This window comes from Protopterus annectens, chromosome 12.part0, assembly GCF_019279795.1.
Source record: "Protopterus annectens isolate FY-2018-M chromosome 12.part0, PAN1.0, whole genome shotgun sequence".
NCBI lineage: Eukaryota > Metazoa > Chordata > Ceratodontiformes > Protopteridae > Protopterus > Protopterus annectens.
In genome coordinates, this window is record NC_056746.1 from 573,159,834 (window position 1) to 573,172,249 (window position 12,416).

General features: G+C 42.1%; 1 protein-coding gene across 1 annotated transcript in view; it reads left to right on the forward strand.

The window, feature by feature from the left end:
• LMTK2 (lemur tyrosine kinase 2) overlaps nt 1-12,416 on the forward strand; it is a 1,522,811-nt gene that overhangs the window by 763,849 nt on the left and 746,546 nt on the right. The window lies entirely within an intron of this gene.

Consider the following 12,416-nt stretch of genomic DNA (forward strand, 5'->3'; position numbering starts at 1 on the left):
GAAGTGTTCGAAACCACGATATCTGATAAAACTAGCAGAGATATTCATATGGGGCTCATAATTGCCTTTGGTTTGCATAACGAGCATGTTTAAAGTAAAACAGGCACAATAAAAGTATAATGAGCATGATAAGAGATTAAAAGGGCATAACGAGTACAATGAAAGGGTGAAAATAAGCTTAAAGAGCAAGGCGACTGTATGTTTTTTTTAGTAAAAGACCATGTTTTGGGCACAAACTACTATTTCACATTGAACAAAGCCATTCAAACCATAACTAGAGTTGTTCGAAGTATCTCAGTGTGTGCAAAATGTTTGCATTGTGTGTGCTTTATTATGGTGCAGTTATTTCAAAGATTTTTCTGTGTGCCAAGTGTGCATTTATTCACAGAGTGCCACCATTTCAGAGTGTTTCTGACACCGTGCAGAGTTATTTCACAAAGTACAGCCATTTTGAAAGGTTCTTGTGCTGTGTACAGTTTATTTGCAAAGTGCATTCATCTCGAAGTGTTTCTTAATCTGAGCTTTTTTCTGCCGTGTACAGTTTATTCACAAAGTGCAGTCATTTCAAAGTATTTCTTACACTGAGAAGGAGTGGTTTCACAAAGTACAGTGATTTCAATGTGTTCTTGTGCTATGGAGGCTTATTTGGCAACTTACAGTTATTTCTAAGTGTTTGTTGTGCTGTTAGGCGTAATTACAAGTGCTGGCATATGTTTGTGTGTATATGTTCATTCATGATTTCAAGCACGTTTACTACTGTGTGTTGATATGGCAGAGGCATTTCGCAGACCAAGTCCACTTGTGTTTGATCATATCTTGGGGAATAATATGTAAATTCACTCCGAAACCCTTTTACTGAATTCACATTGTCCATGCCAAATATTTTCATAAATTTCTTCAAAAATCTACCCTCCTTTGTTATACTTTCCCTTCTGCCCCCCCACAGACACATCTTCACTGCTGCAAATCACATTCTACCCCTACCTATAAGTAATATTCCTTATTAAAAATTGATTATTTCTCCCAGAATTTTCTTAAGATCCATTATAACCGTTTTAGGTGGAGTATAAGTACATGCCAGTGTAATCCTTCTCCCTTTCCAGTAGCCCATTAGCACTACAAATCTGCCATTGTTATCTTTTTATCCCCTACTATCACTATTGGAGCTCCTCTTGCAATTTAATATAGGTACTCCTCTTTTCCTTTGTCCCAGGTATTTCACTGAATTACCCTACTGAAAACCTTTCTTTATCATAGGTTCATAGGTTTATACTAGGCTATCTGCCCTAAGGCATTTATAAGCCTAGCCCAAATTTTTGTGGCTTACGCCACCCCTTATATGAAAAAATACTGTGCCCATTAGTTTGTTGTGCCTCTGTCCAGCAGTGACACAGAGATGATTCCCGGGGTAAACCTACGATCTCCCATCCACAGGTCTAGATTTCTCTTGAACAGAGTCAGCGAGGTGCTCTGCCTCACATGGACTGGGATTTTATTCCACAGCATAGGGAGTCTCTGAGTGATAAATCTATCCCTCCAGCATGTCCTATTTATATCCGTGCTAAGGTTTAAGTCGCTTGCTCTAGTGGTTTTGGTGGATTTGGATTTTTTGAGGTGGAGCATGTCCATTAATTCCGGGTTGGACATGGCCTTGTATGTCAGGCACATGTCACCTCTGAGCAGACGGTATGAGACTGAATAGAGCTGGAGTTTCTTCAATCTGGCAGCATATGACAGATTTTGGAGTCCCTTTATCCTTTTGATGAGGAACTTTTGGGGTCTCTCCAATTGCTGCAGATGTTGGGTGAGATACGTCCCGAATGGGACATTGTACTCGATCATTGGTCTGATAAGTGGGGAACAATGACCTCACTAGATCTGGATGTGAATCCCTTCATGATCAGGTGGGCAATGTAGAAGGTCTTTCTAACCACTTTAGCAATGTGAGTGTCAAAAGAAAGGCCACTGTCAACCTGGGTCCCCAGGTCCCTGATAACCTCTTCTGTGCTTAGTGGATTGCCACCTATATGGTAGCTTGGGGTTACCTTGTTTTTCCCGAAGGGTATGACTATACATTTTTTGGCGGTTAACTTCAGGCCATGGCTCTGGCACCAGCTATCTGTTTCCGTGAGTCCCTTCTGAAGGATATCCGTGTCCGATGCACTTTCCACTATGGCCCAGTTTGCAGTCGCCTGCAAACTTTGTCAGCCAAAGTCCTCCCATGTTGGCCTGTACTTCTGAGAAGTAGATGCCAAACAATAGGGGCCAAGGACCAGCCCTGTGGGACACCACTTGTGACCGGCTTGGAGTCTGACACAGCGCCAGCAACTCTAACCCTGTGGGTTCTGTCCTTAAGCCAGTTTGCAACCCATCTTGTGACATATGGGTTTACATTTAAGCTGGTAAGTTTTTCTACAATACCCGAGTGGGGTATTGTGTCGAACGCCTTTGCAAGGTCAAGGTAGGCTGTATGGACTGCCTTTCCTCATCAATGGCCTTGGTGACTGTTTCAAGAAGTCACCAAGTTCAAAAGGCATGATCTTCCCTTGACAAAGCCAAACTGGGTCGGGTCCAATGTCTGCAAGTCCCCTATATCTTTGTTTATGAGCTCCATTATGATCCTCTCCATAGCTTTGCAGACTAGACTTGTTAAGCTTATGGGGGTAATTACCAGCGTCCGTAGGCGCCGCCTTTGTGGAGTGGGACCACAGTTGCCGTTCGCCACTCCTTGGGCATGTATCCTGTGGTAAGGCTGAGATTAAACAGCTGCCTTATGTGCGGGTTTAATTCCTCATTTAGCTCGTGTAGCACACAGCCGGGGACACCATCCGGTCCCATTGATGCTGTGTTTTTAGCTTTAGAGAGAGCAGCTTTCACCTGCGCATTTGAGATGTCCGGGAGGGTACACTCGGCTGGGATAGTTATCTCTCCTTTAGGGGGGGAGAGGGGGGTGAAGTTTGCACTGAACCTGTCTGCCAGTATGTTGGCAATGTCTGTGGGTTCAGTGATTTTTGTATCATTTTGGACTAATTCTGAGCATATCTGGGAGTTTCCACCCAGGTTCCTAACATAGCTGAAAAAGGCCTTATGATTGTCCTTTGAATCCATGGCAACAAATTCACATGTCCAGTCCTTTCTAAGAGTATTCCTGTAACATAACAATTTACACTCTACATTTTTTAGTATAGTTCACTACTCTTTCTTTTTTGTATTTATAGGTGAGATTGTTGACATTGCAGAAAGCATCATTGCATTAAAAAGTTATTATTCCCACCTTTTATATATAGCATCTTTTTTGTTAAATGTCTTGTTTCAGCTTTTATGTTACATGAATACACTGTCTGGCAGGTTGAACTTTTATACCTTTATTTCTTATCATATCCATTTGATTCTATGTCACATCTTACAAAAAAATTTTGTTTTATTGAAAGCCCTCAAACAAAATACAAACACACCCCCATTTCCCCCTGAAAACATATTAACTTAATACTAACAGACAAAACTATGCACATCTTCAAATATTAACGTTTTACCCTCCTAATAGGAACAAAAGTCCCAAACTGACAGCCACACTCAGACTTTGAGTTATCCTAAAAGAAAGGTCATGCTTGATAAAACACATGGTGCAGCCTGTGCTTCTACTAATTCCTATTTGTTTGTTTTTTTTTTTTTGTTGTTTTTTTTCTTAGCTTTATAGCTCTCCCAGCTGGGAGAATCCCTGAATGCTTTCAGAGAACATTATGTCCTAGCCAACTTTTTTCCCTCAGCCAATCACTCTCCACCAGACTGTAGCCAGTTTCTCTTTATCAGATTCTTTCCATGGAGACATGAGAACTAGACAGCCAGTTTATTTTTATCAGATTGATGTTCTTCATGTTTCACTGTTGCAGTCATTACATTTGGGTAATCCTGCTGGCAGGTTGCCCTCAGTCGGCCTAAATTCCAAATTCCTGGGTCCTGCGTCGGCTGCTGTCGCCCCTTCCCTGATGTCAGGTCATCAGAGGTATAAAAGAAGCAGCCAACGCCATTTTCTTTAGTCTTTCTTGCCGCGCGGTGCCCGAAGCAGAAGCAGTTCGCAAGTGCCGGTTGGCCGACTCCTGAGATTTTCATGTTCAAGTTTCAGATCCAAAGTCTTCAATAAAGACTCCAGACCGATGTCAGAAAAAGTTAATAATTGTATTTCTTGTGGAAAGCAAATACCTCATAAGGATTTTCATTCTTACTGTATTCCTTGCCTAGGCCCTGATCACAGTGTTTCTGGTTGTCGGTTTTGTGCTAGATTTAACCAACACACTATTAAGTGTCAGTATGATTTTGCTTTAAACTATTTTGGACGCCGGTTTAATTATCCATAAATGTCGTCGGATAGCCATCCGACTACCGGAGTTCACAAAAAATGCAAAGAAAAGGAAAGAGATAGACAACCGAGGCCCAAAACCAACAACGAAGCTTCTCCTAAGCCAGTCGCCGGTTTGCCAGTCCTCAGTGAGGCGCTTTCGCAACCCCTGATGCCCGCTACTTTAGAGTCGCAGGCCGCTACTAACTCCCATGTGGAGTCAGCCATGCCACTGGAAACTCAAGGTATTGGAGCCTCGGATATTACCCTTCAGATGGGTCCGGAGCCGCTGAGCAGGCACCGGCTTCTGAGGCTGTATTCAGACCTAATCATCTTTACATCAAACCGACTTCAGCTTCTAAAGCAAAGAAACAAACTCAAGAGCCACGTGGTCAGGCCTCTATGCCCAAAAAACAGATGCTCAAAATGGCTGAAGACTTGATTACCTTGATCAGGGGTTCCCATCCTCCTCCTGATAAGAGGCCTAGGCAAAAGACTGACTGTGAATCTTCAGATCAGGTTTCCATTTCTTCTGATTCCTCTTCTGATCAGGAATATACTCTTCCCCCTATGAGGATTCTGATGCTGAAGAATCTGTACCTTCAGCTTCTCCTCCAGAGGACTATTCCTTTGGGGAAACCTTACATACCATGAGGGAGCATTTCCACTGGGAGAGCCAAGATTTTTCAGAATCTAAAAAGAGGCTCAGGGATTTCCTTTTACTACCTCAACACAAGCCACTAGCCATCTCACCTGTGTTAGACATTGTAGATGATATGTTTTCAAAGTCTAGTCTTACCCCCGACTCCTTACCTCCAGCTCCTGTTAAGCCTGACAGATATTACAGGGTTCCTGACTCTCATAAATTCCTTTATAAAAACCCTGCTGCAGACTCAAACTATTTCTCAGGGTCCCAAAGGAGTTAAGGCTTCCGCTGCAAAAATCCCTACCCCCTCTGACAGAGATTGTAGGGCACTGGATAGATGGGGAAAAGGGTTTACATATCTGCTACCTTGGCTATAAGGGCCTTAAACTGTCAGTTTCATATGTTCAAATATCAGCAACATGTCATGGCATTGCTTAAACAGAAAATGTTGTTTAACTCTGAATGTGCAGAAAACAAGAAAATGCAGGATTTATTGCACGCAGCTGAACAAGTTGGAAAGCATACTTTGTAATGTGGTTTTGATTCTTTAGAGGCCTCCTGCAGAGCCGCAGTTACAGGTTCTGTAATTAGGAGGCATGCTTGGTTAAAGGAACAAAATCTGCCTGATCATGTTAAAGTTAAATTATTAGATGCACCTTTACAGCATGATACTTAGTCTGGTGTTAAGGCAGAAGAGGTGTTAAAGAAAATGGAGGACAAAGCTAAATCGATGCAAACGGTCAAAGATTTTTTACAAGTACAGCCACCTAGGTTTAGTAGACACTGGCCAACAAAGAATTGGTCCTTTCCTGTGTCAGACAGACCTCAAAGGGGCAGATCCAGATGCCCTAGAGGCAGATCCCAGCTGCAAGGTTCATACCGGTCAAAGCAATGGGGGGCTTCTACCTCCAAAGTTGGAGAAGACAAATCACAACCATTCAGGAAACAGTCCCAATGACTTCCCCCTGCCTGCACCAAGCACTTATCTCCTGGCAGCACCATTAGGGGGAAAATTAGCACTTTTTTCTCAAAATTGGCACATTATAACCCAGGACAAGTGGGTCCTAAATATCGTGTCACAAGGCTGCAAGTTCCATTTCCATACCCTGCCAAAGGCAAACGTCTGGCCAGATCTGCCAAAAAATCAATGGGCAGAGGCACAAAAACAAGTCTCATCCCTCATGGACATGGGGGCCATTCAAGAAGTACCAGAGCAAGAGCAGGGGCAAGGATTTTACTCAAGACTGTTCTTGGTACCCAGAAAGGACAATGCCTGGAGGCCAATACTGGACCTGTCTATTTTGAACACATTCCTGGATATGCCAAAATTCAAGATGCTGACTTGCAGCAGCTTCTGCCCATGCTGGGCAAGAATGCTTGGCTTGAGACTTTAGACCTAAAAGAGGCATACCTGCATGTCCCAATCAGACAAATATGCAGAAGATACCTCAGATTCAAGGCTGGCTCAATGCATTACCAATTCTCTGCACTGCCCTTTGGCTTATCTACTGCGCCCAGGGTCTTTACAAAGTGCCTGGCATCAGTAATTGCATTCTGCAGACAAAGAGGAATACAAATATATCCTTACTTGGATGACTGTCTAATTCAAGCAGAGAACAAGGACATTCTTTTACAGCATCTGGCGTTTGTGAAAAAACTTCTAACATGCCTAGGGTACACAGTCAATGAAAAGAAATCAAAACTAGTACCCTCTCGAGATAATATTCCTGGGTGCAAGCTTAAATACAACTGCCCAGATGGCTTATCTCACACCAGACAAACAAAGGCAACTGACTTCCTATTTCAAAATGTTGGCAACAAAGGCCCAGTTATCTGTAAGAAAAATTCTGCAGGCTTTGGGCTTCATGGCATCCTGCATCCTACTAATTCCATATGCAAGACTGCATATGAGGAAACTTCAATGGTATCTAAAAAGTGTTTGGACTCAACATTGCCACAGCCTGGAAACTATGATTACTCTCATTCCCTGTCTGCAGCAGGAGTTTCGATGGTGGGCAAAGGCTTGTCACCAAAACAAGGAACAGCCATTCACATTACCCCCAGCCAGGCAGACACTAACAACGGATGCATCAGATTATGCCTGGGGGGCCCACATGGCAGGAAGATGCATTCAGGACACATGGACCTCAAACCAAATGCATCTACATATCAATCAAAAAGGGATGCTAGCAGTTCAAAATGCCCTGACAGCCTTCAAGGACCTACTTCATCCAGGACAACTACTGATAAAGATAGACAACACCACGGTCATGTGGTATATATACAAGCAGGGGGGCACACATTCTTACCCCCTTTGCAGACTAGCCATGACTTTGTGGAACACAGCATTGACTTACCACACACAGTTCCTGCCAGGAAGGAAAAATACTCTGGCAGACGCACTAAGCAGAAACCTCATGGATCCCCACGAGTGGCACCTTTATCCGCAAGTCTTCAGCATGATAACAAGGAAATGGGGATGCCCGGACATAGATGTATTTTCCTCCTCTCGCAACTACCAACTAAAAAGACTCTGCACAAGGATTTATCACAGACAAGCATGGAAAGTGGACGCCCTATCTTTCAACTGGAAAAACCTATCTGTGTATGCATTTCCCCCTCTGCCTCTCCTCCCCAAGGTACTCCTAAAGGTCAGACAGGAGAAGCCAAAGATGATACTGATTGCCCCAGACTGGCTCCGCCAGTACTGGTATCCAGTACTAAGGAGCTTGTCTCAATGCCCAGTTTGGACCTTACCTCAAATACCTCATCTACTGTCCCAGCAAAACAGTCAGATCCTGCACAGCCAGCTCAGAACTTTAAACCTGACAGCATGGCGAATAATGTAGTCATACAAAACACACCTCTCAGTAAAGCTGTGATTGATGTCATTTTGGAAGCCAGAAGGCCTAGTACTAGAAAATCTTATGCTGGAAAATGGAAGAGATTCTGTGCTTGGAACCAGGCACAAGGAACTGATACAGCTGTGCCTAATATTCCTCAGATTTTGCAATACTTAACTGAGATGCTGGACAAAGGCCTACCTTTTTCATCTATTAAAATTCATGCCTCTGCCATTTCGTCTCATTACAATGTAGAGCCACCAATCTCGTCTCATCCCTTATTAAAGCAGTACCTTAGAGGAGCCAAAAATTTAAGACCTCCAAGCAGATTACCAGTGCCTGCATGGGACCTCAACTATGTCTTAGAAAAACTCACCCTGCCTCCTTTTGAGCCAGCTGCTACTGCTGATATAAAGGTTTTATCTTGGAAAACAGCTCTGCTCCTAGCAATAACTTCTGCAAGACGAGTTTCAGAGCTACAGGCACTCATGGCTGTGGAAACTTTTATCATTTTTTATCCAGACAGGGTCTCTCTGAGGACAAACCCAACATTTATGCCTAAGGTGGTGTCCAGTTTGGCTCTCAACCAAACTATTCACCTGCCAGCCTTTTATCCAAATCCACAGAACAAGGGGGAGAGAATTCTGCATTCTTTGGACGTACACAGACGGCTTAGATTCTACTTGGACAGAACCAAAGTTTTCAGAAAGACAGAGCAATTACTAGTGACATATGCTGCAGGATCACAAGGAAAGGCTATCTCAAAGCAGACTAATTCAAAGTGAATAGGCCACTGCATTCGTTTTTGCTATGTACACCATGACAAGCCAGTACCGAAGGGCGTTAGGCCACACTCAACCAGAGCTGCAGCCACTTCAGCAGCCTTTCTCAGGGGAGTACCTAGCAAGGACATTTTAGAGGCTGCCACTTGGAGTTCAGTGCACAACTTTACAAACCACTATCATCTGCCATTCTACTCTAAATCCAGGCAGGCTTTGCCACTGCAGTTCTGCAGGGCCTCAAAGCCGCTCCTAATGCTGTTTAGCTCCAGCCTCTCAACCTTAGCTTTGGGACTCTACCCAAATGTAATGACTGCAACAGTGAAACACGAAGAACATAGTACAGTTGTGCACACTTACCATAAATGTAGATGTTCGAGTGTATTCACTGTTGCTTTCCAGGTTACCCACCCACCATCCCCCTTTTCTTCTGATGGAACCTATTTTTCTTTCTCTGATTTCTACAACCTGTGTGGTGTATTTGCTTGTAGATGAAGCTAAATTTTATATTGGTGCATGTAATTTTGGCAGCCCTTTTAGGGGGCGCCTGACATCTGGGGCAAGAAAAACTAAAGAAAATGGCGTCAGCTGCTTCTTTTACACCCCTGACGACCTGACGTCAGGGAAGGGGCGACAACAGCTGACGCAGGATCGAGGACTTTGGAATTCAGGCCAACTGAGGGCAACCTGCCAGCAGGATTACCCATATGTAATGACTGCAACAGTGAATACACTCGAACATCTACATTTATGGTTAGTGTACACAACTGTACTTTTCCATGGAAACATGAAGACCAGCTGCAGAATGGCTGGTAAGCAAATATGTATTTGCTAGAAAAATGCCTCATCATTTCAATATTCTTTTAAATTTACTTGCTTTCCCTTAAAACTTATTACCAAATCAATCTAAGGTCCTTAATCCAGACATTCCTGTATGCAAGAAAGAGCAAAAGCAAATTATTTTTTTCTCTTGTCATGCTTTTTTAACCAGTTTTTTTTCTTTTACATTGCAGTGCCTACATTTCTTAAAACTGAACAAGAAGAAAAAGAGAATGGAGAAAAAAAAAAAAAAAGAACAGTAGCACCTATTTAGAATCCCTGTTGCACTTTACTTTATAGCACGTAAAGAAAACCACATGCCAGAAAATTGGTGCTATTTAAGAAATAAATATTTACTTTTAGTTAACTTTCTCCTACCTCTTGTCCTCCCCAAAGCACTTTTCCAGACAATAATGACATGAAGTAGGGAATATGCTTTAGTCTCCCACCTGTCCTACAAATTCTGAAAAAGTTCAGTATTTCCAGATTTTCTTCTGTCATATTTCACAAATATAATTATTACATTGTAAACCCACATTAAGTTAGTGGTTTTATTCCTCTTCCTCTCCTTCTCCAAATCCTGTCTCTGCTTCATTTCCAAAGTACTGTTGATTCTTATATTCAACTCTCATGCTCCCTTCCTTCTCTCCAACATTTTCCGTTGAAACATTGGATAAGGTTTCACAGGTATAGTCTCTCTCTGGTCTTTATTACCAGAAGAACAAAATGCAGAATCTCCTTCTGTTTCACAACTTACTTTTTGTTGAACAAACTTTTGTATTTCCTTCTTAGCATGTACTTCATCCAAAAATGATTGTGTCACTGCATGGGAGAATACCTTGAAAACAGCTGGGCACAGCAGTTTGAATCTCATACCTGCATCTTGACATTCCCTGAATAGCGGATTAAATTTGCTCCTCTTCTGTCTGGTGTACTGTGAGTAATCATTTTCCACAAACACTCTGTTATTTCCCTCTTGTAGTACTTTGTCCTTCTGCCACAATTCTGTCAGAATGAACTCGTTCTGCTGGTAGGATTGCATTTATACTATAAAAAGTCTAGGTTGCTTTCTGATAGCCAGATTTTGAGCATACTCATGATGTGCCCTTTAAATAACAATTCCTGCTGTGTGGAATGCCAGGCCAGTTGCTTATTTGTGCTTTTATAGAATTAATTCAGTCTGTTCCTTCCAGCTTCTTTGTTACAGCTGAAAATTAAGTTTTTTCTAAGTACTCTGTCCTCTAATTCAATTATTTTTTAAAACATCTCTTCCTGAGCAGTTTCATATTCAGCCAGTCTTTTCTTCATTTCAACCACTACATTTTGCAGTTTTATCACCTTATCTGAATGTCTGTTTAAAGCTTCTTTTTTACCAGCCTTTTGTTTTTGTGCTGATATACTCTTTGTCAGTATCTTCCTGTAGGTTACTGAAATTCATATTTGGAGATTGCATTGCATTTTGCTGAACAGCTGCAGAACTTTCCCCAGTCAGTGCTTCTTCCTCAGTTTGTGTAGCTGATTTCTTCCAGGTCCTCTGTATTTCTTTTTTCCTGGCATCCAGGCAGTACACTTACTAGCCAGTTACTGAAATTTAACCATAGACACAAGTCTACTGACCTTCTCTGCTGAGTTTCTGTTTTCACAATGGGAGAGCTAGAATTAAGCTGTTCCTCAATGTGCAGCCATCTTGAAGTCCCTAACATCAGTTACCTTGGCTAGAAGGGTATGCAAATTGCAGGTCCAACTGTGTAAAGAGCATTTCTTCATCTTTCACAAGGACTGGGTCGCCATGCGGACAAGCTGATTCTTTATGCACAGTGATCATTGAAGTTACACTTAACAAAGCTGCACCGCTGCACCAGTGTGTTTTTCCCCTTCTACCTAGTTTAAGGAGTAGAGGGTCTTGCATTCCCTGGATATATTCACGAGCAATAAAAGGTAGTATTTTAACAGAAAAAAAGATTTTAGAAAACCCAAATCTTTTTTTTTTTCTGAAAATGAAGTAAATCTTGTCTATGCTCAAACACATAATTTCCAAGTAGAAAAAGTGTGGACAGATGACCAAGTAGCTGCCTCCAATATCTTGTGCACTTACCCATTTTAGAAAGTTCGTGATGGTGGATGTGGTCGAAATAGAGTGAGACCTGGCTTTGTCCTGCACACTGTTTCTAATGTGTTTATGACATAAATAAATACAATGAGCTCTATTTGATCTGAAGTGGTTATCTACCCCCTTCATTCTCTGTATTTTATCATTTTGATATTGCTACCTGCATTACCTTTTGTGTAGATGCCATAGGTGGGTAAGAATCTTTTTTAGGCAGCTTATCAGCCTGGGTTTCCTGGAAGCACAAGTTTCACTTTGTTCTTCTCTGACCTTTACACTTTGGAGGTCATGAAATAACAAAAGATTGCTGCTGGTATAAAGGCTGACATATAGCCAGCTTTTAAACCAGGAGCATGGAGATGTCCATGGAAAATGTGATGTGAATTGGTGTAAGGGGTGGGTTTCTTGATTCTGGTGTAGACCTCTTCCTGTGGCCAAGTTCTCTGAAGTAACGATTACGGCAGTGACCAAACTCGAACATCTAAAATTGTGGTAAGTTGATTACACAGCAGTACTTCTGTTAGATAAGAATAACTGTAAAGGGTCAATGCAGAATGTACATACTCTTGATTATTATTGACAGAAGACTTTTGCCCCATCTACATGGTGCCATGATGATGTTTTCTTCCAGTCTTTCATTTGGAGACTTAACGACCCTGTGCCACAGGAGATGGCAAAGCATGATAATAATCACTTCCTCCTCTTCTTCCTATACTGTGTTCTGTATTGTTGCAGGCTTGTTCCCCAGGTAATCTTGCATCATACACAATCTACTACATACATAATCTGTGCAGTCAGGATATCCATTTAGTCGCAGTTTGATTAAGTGCTCCGTAGCCTATAGCATTGTAGTGGCTTTCTCTATATAATCTAATGAAGAAAGTGC